Source organism: Ambystoma mexicanum, chromosome 4p (genome assembly GCF_040938575.1).
Source record: "Ambystoma mexicanum isolate Mex_15411 chromosome 4p, UKY_AmexF1_1, whole genome shotgun sequence".
Classification (NCBI taxonomy): Eukaryota; Metazoa; Chordata; class Amphibia; order Caudata; family Ambystomatidae; genus Ambystoma; species Ambystoma mexicanum.
The window spans coordinates 240301114-240316702 of NC_090927.1; positions in this window are offsets into that span (position 1 = coordinate 240301114).

Consider the following 15589-nt stretch of genomic DNA (forward strand, 5'->3'; position numbering starts at 1 on the left):
CACTTACAGTTTTGTCGGTGTCTGGTGGCTTCCTTGGCTTCCTCTGCGGACACCTGCTGACACTTCCTGGAGCCGCCCTTGGCCTTGGGGCTGCCGGGCAGAGGGCTGCCCTGGGAGGACCTGTGATGAAGGGCTCACGGCCCAATGAGAGCGGGGGTGGGCGGGTTGGGAGGCGGGAGGGGAGCGGGAAACAGGAAGAGGGTGCGGGGTGGGAGAGGGACGCTCCGAGGGCCTGGGGGCCCAGTCGGCTCCAAAATCGGAGGCATGCCCAAAAGGGCTTCCTTACCTCGCGTCGGCCGCCTGCACTGAAATGCAGGGGCTGCCGCGAGGAGGGTCGCTAGACCCTTCCAGCTGGGGCTCACGGCCCAATCAGAGCGGGGGTGGGCGGGTTGGGAGGCGGGAGGGGAGCGGGAAACAGGAAGAGGGTGCGGGGTGGGAGAGGGACGCTCCGAGGGCCTGGGGGCTCAGTCGGCTCCAAAATCGGAGGCATGCCCAAAAGGGCTTCCCTACCTCGCGTCGGCCGCCGCGAGGAGGGTCGCTAGACCCTTCCAGCTGATTGTGATGATTGTGATTCAGGATGTATGGACATTGAGACGTGGAGTTGCTTGTAAAGTGATTAGTTGTAGTTTAGCGCTTTGCTTAGGCCAAAAGGAGGGTTTGTTAAACAGGAAATCATATTGTACCTCCTTCTGATGTATATTGGCCTAAGTCTAGTCGCTCTACGAAGAAAACCGCATTTCCAAGTTCCGATTTTAGATCGACTTCGCCACCATTTTAGGATCATCCACAATTTTGATTTCTGTTTGTATGTGATTCTCTGGTCTAAAATGGTGGACTGTGTTTCTAACTTGCAACCAAGCCTTCCCGACCTCTGAGTCCTGTTAATGGTTAGACTGTCCGAGGGCCGACTGTTTAAACTAGGTAATGCGACCTTGCACCAAGTTTGACTTGTTGTCCGAGGATTGTCTGCACTAACAAGCCTCATCCACGAATACACATCGAGGACAATACTAAGTAAATATCAAGCATGGACACTGGCAGAACTGCATTGTGAAGGGATATGTGCTAAGGCTTACTGTTGGAGCGGAGAATATACATCGCCATTGTAACTTGTTGGAAACATAAACCTATGTAATCCATGTGCATATTATTGTATGAGCCATAAGTGAACTCGGCATGAACTCTAGACCACAGATTATTATTAACCTGTAGAGCGGGTGGACAATATCACTGAAATGAATAAAAAGCCGAATATCTAGATGTCCAGAACTGTCTCTCCTAACTCTGACGGGCTGGTACTCATTGTGATGTATTGAGAGCCAGATAGCTATCTGTTTTTCTGTATCTTTGTAACTGTACAGCATATTAAAGATCTGTGAATCTTTATAGCCGTGTTTGGTGTATTTCCTTTTATGGTCCTCAGCCTCGATATTTCCTTGCTTTTACAGGTTGAGTTTATTAAGGCGTTGTTTGGAGCCAATGAGTAGGAGCTCGGTTTTTTCATCATTTAGACAAAGCCTGTGCTTGGCCATCCAGTCTTGAATTTTGCTATAGATTTTGTTAAGGCGGGAAGAGTCATTCTCGTAGGAGCCTGAGAGCGTGATGAGGATCTGCATTTCATCAGCGTAGTTGGTGTATGGGACTTTCATGTCATCTAAGAGGTCAAATGACATCTTGGTAAAGATGTTATAGAGGGTGGGGAAGACGCAGGAGCCTTGGGGCACACCACAAGTGATGGGAGATGGGTCTGCTGATGCAGTGTCTGAAAATATCCTCATGGATCTTTCGGCTAGAAATTATTGGATCCATTTGGCTGCGTTGGGTGAGAAGGAGGCTGATGTGGTTAGGTGCAAAGTTAATATGGTGTGGTCGACTAAGTCAAAGGCAGCAGGAAGATCAAGGAGTAGGAGGAGGGAGGGGTGCCCTTTGTCTTTGGCCTCATCCATTTGGATCTTCAGATCTAGAAGGGCTTTTTCGGTGCCATGTCTAGGTCTGAAGCCTGATTGGTGGAGGCCTAAGAGGTTGTGTGTTTCGAGGTGGTTCTGAATTTGAATATATGCTGCTTTATCCAGGATTTTTAGAAGGAATGGGATGGTGGTGATGGGGCAGTAGTGGGAATGCTTGGGTCTAATGTAGGTTTCTTAATGAGAGGTATGACCAAAGCGTCTTTGAGATTCTTGGGTACAGAGCAGGAGAAGAAAGAGGAGTTGATGAGTGTTGTGATGAAGGGGGCAACATCTTTGGCTCCTCCTTTGATGATGGAAGCTGGATAAATGTCTCTTTGACATTTAGAGGGTTTGAGGCCAGTGTGTTTGGTTAGAGTTAGCTGCGCGTTTCGTAGCTAGGAGGTTTCTTTTGGTTTCTATTTTGGTCTGGAGTAGGGCTATTTTGTCTAATAGTGCCTTCTGGATGTTGGCACACCAGGTGGCATCTTTGTCACAAGTGGATAGGGGAGGTATTGGCGATTCTAATTCTCTGAGGATGGTGGAAAGTTATTTCACGTTCAAATTGGCATTTTGTATTCTATTGTTGAATGTGTCACTTTTGGTTTTGATAATGGCTTGTTTGTAAGTGGCGGCACCTGTCTTGAAAAGAGCTTTGTTTTGAGTAGATGGGTTTTTTAGCCAATCGGCCTCAGCAGATCTTTTAGATTTCCTCAATGCTTTTAATTCCGGTGTGACTCATTTGTTTAGTTGTCTGGGTTGTTTGGCTTTTCTGGTTTTGATGGGGGCTATTTAGTCTAGTGCTAGCAGGAGGTTCTTGTTAAAAATGTTGACTAAGGCTTCTGCTTCCAATTCAGTGGGGGCTGAGGGATTGATGATGGGCTGGAGGAGGGGGCAGAGGGTCTCTAGAGTAATAGATTTGTTATTCCTGGTTGATGCCCGGGTGTTTGTGCAGTGGCAGGAGGAGTGTGATCGGCAGACTCTAGCTCAAAGTGGATGATGTGGTGGTCAGACCAGGCACATTTATTTGTATTTAGTGTGTTTGTAAAGCGCAGCCAGGCCCGTGGGAAACTGGGCGCATAGTCTTACATACATAGATAAAGTACATTACATTAACGTTCATGACAAGGGGTACAAGGTCTCCGGATTACAGGAATATACGGGTGAGCAGGCGTATCTTCGACACATCAAAGTCTTGAATACAGTGATATACTGACATAAGCAGAGTGAGAAGGTAAATATATGGAAAATACAGACATAATCAGTAAAATGAGCAGGTACGAGGCATGGAAACAGAGTGAACCTGGAGTTTTAATGCCTGATCGTAAAGAAGTGCATTATGTGTTTTGTGTAAGGAGCCAGGATTTAGATTTATGCTTGAAGGTTAGAAAGGAAGGGTCAGTTCTGATGGGAACAGGAAGGGAGTTCCAGAGTTTAGAGGCTAGGACAGGGAAGCTCACACCACCTGCTTTTTGTAGTTTGAATCTGGGCAAGATGAGGGTGTGAATTTGTGGCGTTCTAGTGGGGCGTGTGGAGGTATGAAGAGTGAGACGAGAGGAAAGGTAAGGTGGGACCTTGTTGACCAGGAATTTGTGTGTCAAGGCTAAGGTTGTTAAGGCAATTCTTTGTTTTACTGAGAGCCAGCGAAGATCTGATCTGACGTTAGAAATATGAGAATGCCTAGGGATACTGAGTGCCGACCTAATGGCATTATTCTGGGTTGTTTGCAGTTTCTTGAGGTTAGATTGACTAGTCCCCAAATACAGTGCACTGCACTAGTCGATTTTGGACATAATAAGTGTTCTAGCCAGGGTAATGAAATTATGGGAGTTCAGGAAAGGCCTGCAGGCAGTGAAGAGTTTGCAGGTGTGGGCCGCAGCTGACCTTACTGCATTGGTTTGTCTATTTAGAGAGAGAGCAGAGTCCAGATAGACGCCAAGAGTTTTAGTGCCCTTGGAGACATTAATGTCATTGTCATCGATGATGAAGGACTTGAAGGCCTGGTCAAGTTTGTTAAAACGTTGAACTGAGCCTAGTAGTAAGAGCTCCGTCTTGTCATCATTGAGACAAAGTTCATGTTGTGCCATCCAGGCTTGAATAACCAGGTAGACGTCATTCACGGCTTTAGTGTCAGCTGTGTGATCACCAGTAATGGGGATGAGTATCTGGGTGTCATCCGCATAGTTAGTGTAGGAGACACCCAGATAATCAAGCACATCAAAGAGCGGTTTGGTGAACACATTTTAAAGGGTCGGTGACACACAGGAGCCTTGTGGGACACCACAGAGTATCGGCGAAGGGTCAGCAGAGGCTATGGGAGAGAAAACCCTCATGGATCTATTGCTTAAGGAAGAGTGAATCCACGCATTGGCTGAGTCCGAGAAATGAGCAGTGTTAGGAAAGATTTCTTAATTGTGGGTAATTTTCCTTCCATGTGGCAACCCCTAAACTTTTTGCTGTTGTTTTCACCATGATCTAGACTTTGCCAGAGAAGTGCAGCTATCCGCCACACTCCTCTGGGCTTTCGCTCCGTTCTTACGGGGAAACTGACATGCCCTTAAGACAGTCAGTACCGGGAAACATTGTTTTCCGTAGTTCTTTTATCATGTTGCAGCTTTCGTGCAACATGACACAAGAGGGCATTGTAAGCTAAGTTACCGCTCCCTTGGGTCTCTAGTCATCTACAGGCCGTAGACACTCTCTTTGGATTGTTAACAAACGATGCAAGTGAATCACGGACGGGACTGGTGGCAGCGATCGTTTCTTTGTGTTTTGAGCTCCTTTTGGATGTTGAAGCGCCTTTCTCGCGCTTAGCCCAAAATGGTGGCCTGGCTTCCAAAATGTCCAGACCATGAGGCTCTTTGTCCTGCCCGCTGACCGTCTTGCCCCCTTCACCTTCCCCAGGTCGGGCCGACCCGGGGCCTTCCTTATTTGGGCATGTACTTTCCTGCGAAACACAGATGCTTTCGCGGGCTTCTACAGGCCTTGTGTGTGCCTCCAGGATGTGGGCTGGGATGTCTGGTCCCAATAGACATCCTGGGTGCCAGAGAGTCAAGTGTGTCATGAATGCCTGGGACCACCGTGGCCCATGATAGGTCCACGTATGGTGTGAGTTTTTTGTGAGTAGATCTCCCATTGGGTCCTCTATGTTTTGGCGCGAAGGGAACTCTGGATAAGAGGAGGCTGGAAACACCACTACCATGTCGATCTCCTGAGTTCTCACGAACGAAGGAGTACAGGAGCCAAGTATCCTGCAACTAAGAAGCTGAACCGAGGAATCGCTGGTGACCCGCTGAAGGACTGCTCCTCTGCACTGTTGTCGCTCTGTGAAACCATTCTGCCTCTGATCGAACGAGAATGCCTGTACTGGTACTTTGACCCTTTGGAATAGTAGGAAAAACTAATCTCGGCATCTTCATCATCTCCTGCACGTAAGCCTTCGGAAGCGTCTCTGGGCCATCCAGTGGACTGACCAGCTTACCCAGGAGTCTCGCTCTGTTACCGCCTTCGGGTTGTGTTGTATTCCGAGTCCTTAGCACTCTCACACGATTCGTACACTTGGCATTCCTAGGTCTGAAGTGAGAAGTGTAGCTTGGGCTGAAATACACACGGCCGCTCCGTTGCCCTGCTGTGGTAACAATCTGTGCGGGTTCACTGCGTTTGGGACATCCTCAACTCTAACTTATGCTGCCGTGGAATCCACACGACGCTGAGACGTCCCCTGCTCGTATCTGAACCTGCCAGCACTGAAACTGACGTGGAGAAGCCTCGGTCTGCCTGCATCGGGGACCGGTGATTAGCAACGCTTGGAACTGGTCGCCCTCCTGCCGTAGCCCGTAGCTTTTCCTCGCTGTGTTAAACAGCACACCTTTTTCGCACTCGCGCTCTGCTTCTGCCCGAAAGTGGAGGCCGTGCTTGAGTAGCAGAGATCTGTTCGCCCTCCTTTATTCACCGAACTGAACTGCCTGATTTCCTCGAAGAGACCCCCCTTTTGCCCGTTGGCACCAGCCTGTGCAGGTACTTTTGAGCACAAGGCTCCACTCTTCGTAGGGCTCAGACTTCCTTCTAGTTAGGTGCCTCTGAAGGCGGACTGGGTCTAACTATTATTCGCACTGCCTGTTTTCCTCCCCATCTAGGTGGTCTGCACATTTCGTGTGTCTAACTCTTTAGACCCTTTGGTAATTGTATATATATTGTAATTGATTGTGATGTATTGGTTTACTTGAGTTTTATCGTGATTCTTTGCTATGGTCAATATTACAAAGGCCTTGTAATAAATGTGTCTATATTTTTAATATAACACCTGCTTGGAGTAATTTGTAAGTGTCCTTGCTCTGTGTGCTCATTGCGGGCTTTCAGTCACCCTCACCCCTCTTGAGACCTAGTCTTGACCACCGCGATCGCTACCTTGATTGGTCTGGCATGTCTAGAGGTTACCCTTTTCCAAGAAACTAGGCTGGCCTTCTGAACCTCTGCGCCTCCAGGACAGAGTTCAGAAATCTGTATTAACACCGACCTAATGGCATTATTCTGGGTTGTTTGCAGTTTCTTGAGGTTAGATTGACTAGTCCCCAAATACAGTGCACTGCACTAGTCGATTTTGGACCTAACAAGTGTTCTAGCCAGGGTAATGAAATTATGGGAGTTCAGGAAAGGCCTGCAGGCAGTGATGAGTTTGCAGATGTGGGCCGTAGCTGACCTTACTGCATTGGTTTGTCTATTTAGAGAGAGAGCGGAGTCCAGATAGACGCCAAGAGTTTTAGTGTCCTTGGAGACATTAATGTCATTGTCATCGATGATGAAGGACTTGAAGGCCTGGTCAAGTTTGTTAAGACGTTGAACTGAGCCTAGTAGTAAGAGCTCCGTCTTGTTATCATTGAGACAAAGTTCATGTTGTGCCATCCAGGCTTGAATAACCAGGTAGACGTCATTCACGGCTTTAGTGTCAGCTGAGTGATCACCAGTAATGGGGATGAGTATCTGGGTGTCATCCGCATAGTTAGTGTAGGAGACACCCAGATAATAGAGCACATCAAAGAGCGGTTTGGTGAACACATTTTAAAGGGTCGGTGACACATAGGAGCCTTGTGGGACACCACAGAGTATCGGGGAAGGGTCAGCAGAGGTTATGGGAGAGAAAACCCTTGTGGATCTATTGCTTAAGAAAGAGTAGATCCACGCATTGGCTGAGTCCGAGAAATGAGCCGCTGTTTTAAGAAGTTGGCAAAGTATTTGATGATCGACCAAATCAAATGCCGCAGAGAGATTGAGAAGTAGGAGTAGCGCTAATTTCCCATTACCTTTTAGGATCTCCATTTGAGTTTTCAAATCGGTCAGGGCTGTTTCGGTTCCGTGTTTGGGGCGGAAGCCTGATTGTCTTAGCCCGAGAAGATTATTGGATTCAAGATATTCTTGGATCTGCAAGTAGGCTGCACGATCTAGAATCTTGAGCAGGAAAGGGACCGTGGTGATGGGTCTGAGATTAGTTGGAATGTTAGGGTCAAGAATGGGTTTTTTAAGTAGAGGGGTCACCCAGGTGTCCTTGAGGTTGTCAGGGACTATGCCTGTTTTAAAAGAGGCATTAATGAAGACCGTGATGAGGGGGGCTAGATTGTGCGAGGCTTCCTTGATGATAGGGGCAGGACATGGGTCGCCTTGGCAGTTGGACGGTTTAAGATTTTTTATAACACCTTCTACTTCTGAAATAGTAAGAGGGGAGAAGGCAAACGGTTTGTGATTCGAGTTGGCCTGGCATGTACCGGATGTTGGAATGGAGAGGGGGTTGTCTGATTGTAGAAAATGTTGTTTAGCTCTAATTTTGGTTTGGAGGGATGCAATTTCGTCCAAAAGTGCTGTCTGTATATTGGTACACCAATTGCTGTCTATGATGCATGAGTCTGGGGGTGTTGCAGGAGACTCAAGTTCCTTAAGAATTGTGCTGACAGGATGCGATTATTGTAGGATTCCTTTTTGATTTGGACTATGGCTTCTTTGTAGTTAAGAGTGGCTAAGAACAGTCCGTCATTGTGGTATGTTTGAGAGTATATTCAAGTTGCAGTTCAGGTTGGCCACCCAGTCGAGGGTTCTGCCTTTGCAATGGGTAGGTCCTTATATGCATTGTTTAAACCCTAGTTCAAGGAGGGATTGTTCTACGGTTAAGGCGTGTGAGTCTAGGGGGTCTTTGTATTCTAAGTTTAGGTCGCCTAGGAGTAATTGTTTTGATGTGTGTTTGGTATGGTGGGAGAGTAGGTTGGATATGTCTTCTTCAAAGGTTGATGTTGGGCCAGGAGGTCTGTAGATTAGGTGTATCAGTAGTGTGCTTTGGACAGAGAGGGGTAATTTGATGGACATGAGTTCTCCTGATGGGAAAGGAAGAGAAGTGAACTCTCTTAAGCAGAGGTGGGCTTTAGAAATTATGGCAATTCCCATCCCCACTTTGCTGGTTGTCCTGTCTGTTCTAGTGATGGTGCCTTGAGGATGGTTAGGTTTGTCAAGAGCGTCGGTGTCTATGTCGATGTGGGTGTTTAGAGGCAGTTTAGTGATAGATGTGGTTTCAGTGTTGGCAGTAGTGTTACGGGGTGGTGATGGGGGGGTGTGGTACCTTAGGAAGGAATTTCTATGATTGAGGTTACTGGGAGTGGGGATGAGGTGGTAAGCAGTGATGAGTGGTTTACACGATGGGTGATGCATCTTTGTCTTTTGGAGGGTATCTAACGTGTTGTGGATGTTAAGGAGGTGAAAAGCCAAAGTGAGAATTGTAAGCTGTATACTTGCCATGAATAGACTGGGACTTGATGGCGGGTGCTGAGGCTGGTGGCTTTGTGGAGCACAGCTTCTAAATAGTGGTGGTGCTGTAAGATGCAGTAGGTGGGTGAACAGGAAGTAGCTATGTTGCAGGTGATACAGGTAGGACCACATGACAATGTGGTGATCTGGTTTGAAGATGGGAGAGCGAGGGAGCCTAGAGGAGGTTCTATTTGGTCAGGAGATACTTGGCAAATATTCAAGTTAAGGTATGCTACGTTCACCTATTTTACTGTACTGGGAATCAGATGCGATACATCCATACCGTTATCAACTTAAAAATAGGCTATTTCGAAATATCGGCACTGGTGTGAGATAGGTTGAAATACATTTGTGCAGATGTGTACGTTCAAGTACGCTATTTTGACATTTTGATAGTCAGGAGAGATATATACATTGAAATAGGCTATTTCGAGGTAATGGCACTACGGAGCGATACAAGCATGCTGATACCTAGGTTAAAGTAGGCTATTTCGACATATTTTGGTAGTCAGGAGATATATATACATACAGATATCAGAATAAAAATTAGGCTATTATGATATAGTTGCACTCTGGATGAGTATAGGCAGATAATAGCAGACCTTGGAAAGGGTAAGGTATTATGGTTATCAGCAGGCATGGATGGGCAGATAGGAGTAGATAAGCCGGGTTAGCCTGTATCTAAGTTACAATCTGCTTTTTGAATGGTAAGGCATTTGGGTGAGATACATACAGTTATCTAAGTTTAAAACAGACTATTACAAGATTGTGCCATTCAGGAAAAAAGTAAAGACAGCCATGGGTGACAGTGCGGATAACAATAGTTAGCGGATGCCGATAAGCCTTTCAGGTCGACTGGCTAGTGTTAGGCGCTATTAACGCTTCTGGACAGATAACGGGCAGAGGACCATAAGGGATTAGGTGCTATGTGGCTCTGTTTGATAACGCTAGCATTAGCAAGACGATTAAGTAAATGGGGGCAAATACATATAGAGTGCTGAGCAGATGATGTCTGTTCAAGCTTAACGCTGAGGAGGGGTCTTAGAGAATGTTATTGCTTACCCCCAGCAGGAGTGAACAAGCGGGAGTCTCCTCGCGGCTCCGATGCGGCAGTGGACAGGCAGGAGACAGGCGCGCTGGCCTTAATAAGAGGGCCTTTATCAGAAAGGGCCGGCTCTCGCCATCCAGCGATGACGCCTCATAGAAATGGGAGTGCAGGGCCAATCACAGGCCGTAGCAGCTCATGTGGGTTGCTAGGCAACCGCTCAAACAAAAACACAGATGGCCATTTTGCTAGCACTAGCACAGTTGCATCATCCTACACACATAGGGAAAGAAGGCATTGCTGCACACAATGGAGAATCATTGTTCTGTCCAATCTAAATGAAAATGTGACAAATCTTATCAGTAATTGTTTGACGTGCCAGCAGTTCATCACTGGACACACCCTGAGAGTAGTGCAAGGATCTATACCCAGACCCGAAGCCCCATTCCTGCATCTCCTTGTTGACTATGTGGACATGATCCAAGTATGTCAAGGTTACCGCTGTATGATAGTAGTTATCTCTCCTTTCTCAAGACGGGTGGAGGCTGGACCCTGTTCCCATGCCGACACCCTACGAGCTGCAAAATCTTTGGTTTGAGAAGTATTCCCAAGATGGGGTGTTTGTGAGGTCCTGCGGTCTGACAACAGGCCTCACTTTGCCAATGAACTGTTCCAGCACATAACTACCATACTCAGAATAAAACACAAATTTGCATATGCATACCCCCCACAAGCAAATGAGAGGTGTGAATGCCTCAATGGCCTCCTGAAAGAACAGTTTGCAAAAACTCAGCAAAGCACCAAGAAAAACTGGTTACACTGCCTGCCCTTAGTCATATTTTAACTGTGTAACAAACCAGGGCACAACCACCATTTAATGCCCCACGAGATGGTGACAGGATGACGAATGCACCTCCCATTGGCCACAACCACTAGGTCATTGAAAGACTGTCCGAATGTGGCTGATGTATTGGGACAGGAAATGTATGATTACGTAACTTCACTGGTTTCTAGTGCTTCTTTTATCTCTCACCAGATTCAAGAGAACCAGGGCAGACCTGCAAAGTAGAAGAGAAAACTAACTATCAGGAACAGGAAACACACAAGGAGCAACCTATACAAATAGGAGACAGCGTTCTCCTGAAGAGATTTGTTTGACACTGGAACACACCCTGCTTTTCAAGCCCCCACATTGTTGAGGCCATCAAAGAATGAGCAGTGAGACTGCGAGGAAAAACCGTTTGAAATCACTTCCAGGATGTCAAGCCCTACAAAGCAAAGGCCTCGCCCCAACGAGCAACTGCAGGGATTGGCAGGCCCAATGTTGCAACTATCAATGATCCCCAAGCAACAACAACTGCCCCAAACACCCCTGAACTAGAGACTACTGACCGCTCAATGGTCAGGCGCTCCCAAACTGTCCCCACAGCAACATTAGTACAATTTGACCAGCGAAGAAAACTGCCTTGACCCAAGTATTTCGACCTCTGTACTGACATTACCTGTTCCCAAATACTCTGACCCCTGAATTCATGCCCGACTACAGCAATAACACTGTCTTAGCATTCTCATTTTTTTTGCATATGCAGGGTGCTGCAACTGTGATATAATTGTTAGAAAAGGCTGTATGATATTACCTCCTATTGAACGCCCTGAAGCATTCCCCAACCAATTCGTCCATGCTATAAAAAGACCCCAACACTTTAGGCCACGATCCCCTGAAATTTACTTCCTGGTATTTATAGAGTATTTAGCACAAACATACCCACAGATTGAACATAGTGCATAGCCTTTCCTGCCCGCATTACAAAACTCATCTATACAGACAATTTGTGAAGAGATCTTTGCATTGGCACTAATTGATTATTTAGTATACGGAGCTTAACAATCTTGTTTACAAATACTAATACAGTAATGCTTTTTACTCGATTTTCAGGGGGGAACGTTATAACCTCATCAGCTGCTCAATAGCGGCGTAAGTGGTAAAGGTAAAAACAATAAAGATTGTCATGTGGTTCATACTGTCTACTGGCCTTTTAGGTATTGCCTTTTGGCAGCTCTATTTTGCTTTGCATGTCACTGCTGTCTTCCACACTAACACTTCCCCTACCCAAGCAGCAAGGACTACCATGTCAGGTGGAATTGAAGACACTGCTGTTAAGGCAAGGAGAGGTAAGCGCAGTGTTCGCATGGACACAGCAGACGTAACAAACAATATGTGGTACAAGCACATCTCCAGAATGAGTAAGGATACAACAGGGGACAGCCTCTATGTCTGCTCATTGATCCCCTACGCCTCCAGAACCTTCGTAGCAACAGAAAGACCAGCAGGCACAGCCCAATACCTAATGTACCTAGCGATGTTCCAAAAACGAGGAAGATTCCAAGGGAAAACAGCCACATTAAGATGGATGTCTAAGGCAACCTTTCCATGCAAGGATAATTACATCAAGACGTTACCTATGATGAAAAATGACTGGCAAATCAGTGAGGGGTTGCACTACATGATATGATATGATATGATAGGTTATTTATAACGCGCTTAATACCCAGAGGTTTCTAAACGCAGACCTGTGGATCGAACCTGTGTTGCTCTGTGTCGTCTTGCTTCCAAGGCGAGCATGTTGCAGCTGAGCTATCCTCCCGAGATAATAGCATAACATAACAGAAGGATCAGAAAAGGGAGAAACATAAACAATCACACTGCAATACATGCCATGCAAGTGGGGAGCAAAAGAGATAGGAGGAGAACCAGGGTGCTGGGAAAGACCACAAATACTAATCTCTGGACAAGTGTACACGGACAACGGCTGGGAGTATGGAGTGGTGGGAAGTAAGGCACTAACCCTAGCAAAGGCAAAGTGCAAGAAGAAAATGACAAGTGTCTCAAGGAGTGTGGCAAAAGTGCAAATTTAGTAACATGGGTGTACAATGAAGCTGGACCCATGCCAATAATTCCCCTTACATCACCTACATTATGTTATCAGCACAACTGTGAAGAAGAAGTAGGAGAAAACGTTGGGTGTAAAGAATAGAAGTAATACCAGGAATGGGAGCAGGTATAGCAGTATTGATGGACCACTATTGGGCCTGCGGAGCAAAGGCGTATGACAAGCTGCCGCCTAACTGAGGAGGGGTATGTCCCTACCACATGTCAACATGCCCTCCTTAGTAGTACCAAAGAAAGACGTCAAGCTCAATGAGTTCCTGAAAATGCAAGTCAACAAGAGGAAGAAAAAGTCACTGGACACTACAGCAACTGCCCAGACAACAACTTCCGACTGACACAAAGCCCTAAGTAGAGTGAAGAGAGAAGGAAATTACTTATGGGTACGATCGGAAGAAGCATTGGATGAAGTACCACAATCTCACAGACTGTTCAGCAGAACCCAAATGTTCTTTTCATCACTTCTATACCCCGAATTACAAGCATATGCAAATACCAAATGGCATCAGATCCCGCGCTGGGAGTTGATGGTAACTATAAACTCAACGGTGAACGGGTCAACGCAATAAAAGAAGAGCTCAGAGCAGTAAGTTTGGTGGCATTCCAGAATAGATATGTTCTGGACCTCCTCACGGCTATGGAAGGAGGAGTTTGTGCAAACATGGAGAGTTCCTGATGCACATTCCTACCGACCAACGACGAAGATAAGGGAACACCCTCGGACACAGTAGCCCAGTTAGCTCAGATGCATGCAAAAATGGAAGAAGAATCAAAGGGAACTAAGCTGGTTGGCCTATCTCTGGTCATGGATGCTTTCCTGACTGGCTGATTGGCTGAAAGTGAAAGTGGGTGCACTGGTACTGGGAACTATATTGCTCTGTGGAATAAAGATATGTATAGCACGGTGCAAGAAGACTGAAGAAGAAGCAGTAGGGATGCAGTTGCTAATGGAGCTAGAGAATGGAGAAGCAATTGTCATGATGCCTACCCCCGAGCACCAGGCCAGGCCCAGCACCCCTGGAGCAGGCATCATGCCCCTGGGTAAAAGCCCAACGGGCCCTTAAAGGGGCTCTTTGGAGTCTGTCCTGGCGCCTTTGGCGCCAGGCTCATGTTGGACATCAGTCCTGGCGCCATAGGCGCCAGGCTCATAAAGGAAAGTGTTTGGTGCACTTACCTGATGCAGACCATGCTGCATACTCACCTGATGCAGACCATGCTGTATGAAGACCCAAGCCAAATGAGGCTTAGGAGGGACTATTTTACTGAAGAGACTATTTTGTTACTTGGGTGGGGCTGTGGAAGAATACTTACCTAGGACTTCTTCCAAGGCTATTTAAGCCACGCCCGGACAGCCACACGTGCTTCGCGTTGTTCTGCATCCCAGCAGCTGAACGCTCACCGTGTCTGCTCCTGCACCTGGACTCCAGCCACGCCCACCTCGAACCTGGAACACCTGTAAGGAAAGAAGAGAAGAGAAAGGTGAAAACCAAGAACTTATTCAAACTTCTTACCTGCATCCGGAATCTTCACGCCAGCATTCTTGAAGAAAGACTTCCATTTAAAAGCATTGCGTTGCTCGCTGCAGCGCCGCGCTTCACTCACCTGTCCTTGAGACATCTCCCGGCTCCATCACGGCTGTCAGCACCGGTCGCCACATCTCTGCACCTAGGGGAGAGAAGAAGAGACAAAAGGTGAGAAGAGGGAACACAGGAAGAAAGCCGAATTTTCAGCCATAATACTTACCGGCTTTTCTTGGTGAACCATTCCACATTTCGGGTCAGCGCCGCTTCGTTGGCAGGAACCGCACCCCGGCCCCTATGGGGAAAGGACAAAAGACATTACTGGGGAATTATAAAGACATTTAGAGGGGTTGCCCTCATCGCTAACTCACCTGATTTTACCATCGGCAATTTAACCCCTCAACGCATCGCCTTCGTTCTGCACCTGAAATAAAGGACAGATCACAGGTTAGGAAGACAACATAAAAAGAGGCTCACACTTGAACTTTTGAATCTTCATACTTACGGCATATCGCTCAGAAAAGTCAAGTGGATTTTGCCAGCGCCATTCTGAAAACCAGTGAAGTAACTGGACGAACGCGCGCCCCTGCACCAGAAGCAGGATGGAGAGTTCATCCTTCCAAACCATAAGGTGAGCTTAAACCGGGGGTTTTGGAGGAAGTCAGAGAAGAACGAAGGGGGAAAGGGGGGAGCAAGCACACTATTCTGCAGGCAGTGAATCCCCTTTCTCATCTGCAGAAGGATATTCCTACGGGCCAGACAAGCAAGATTTGGGGGTCCTGTTCAATCGGTGGTCCGAGTTCTGCGCATCACGCTTGAAGAGGCCACAGCAACCCAGACTAGACCAGCGCCTCCTTGGGAGCCAGGTGAGCGTTACAGAACGCGAAGCCTTCCTACAAATTCCCACCCAGGCGCTATGGAAACTTCTGAGACTGACCAGTTGGCCCAACTACTGGGGAAATTACGGGCCGAAGTACACGCCGCTCGTCAAGAGACTAATGCTCTCAGGAGGGAAGTGATTGTAACAAAGGAAAGAGCTGATGACCTGGCTAGACAGCTTTTGCAAGGTCAAGCTGGACAAACTCCTTTACCCGGTTCCGGGGGGAACCCCTCTCCTGTGCTTTCCAGTAACCCGGTGCAGATTAATCTACCTGGAAACATGCCGCTGGCCCCATCCGAACGCTTTGCTGGGGACCCCAAACGATTCGCCGTATTCATGAATCAGTGTCGTTTGCATTTCCTATGCAGACCTGGGGCCTTCCCTAATGACCAGACCAAAGTAGCCTTTGTATTGTCATATCTCAGCGGCAGTGCTGCCGATTGGTCAGTTCCACTGGTAACTCAAGAT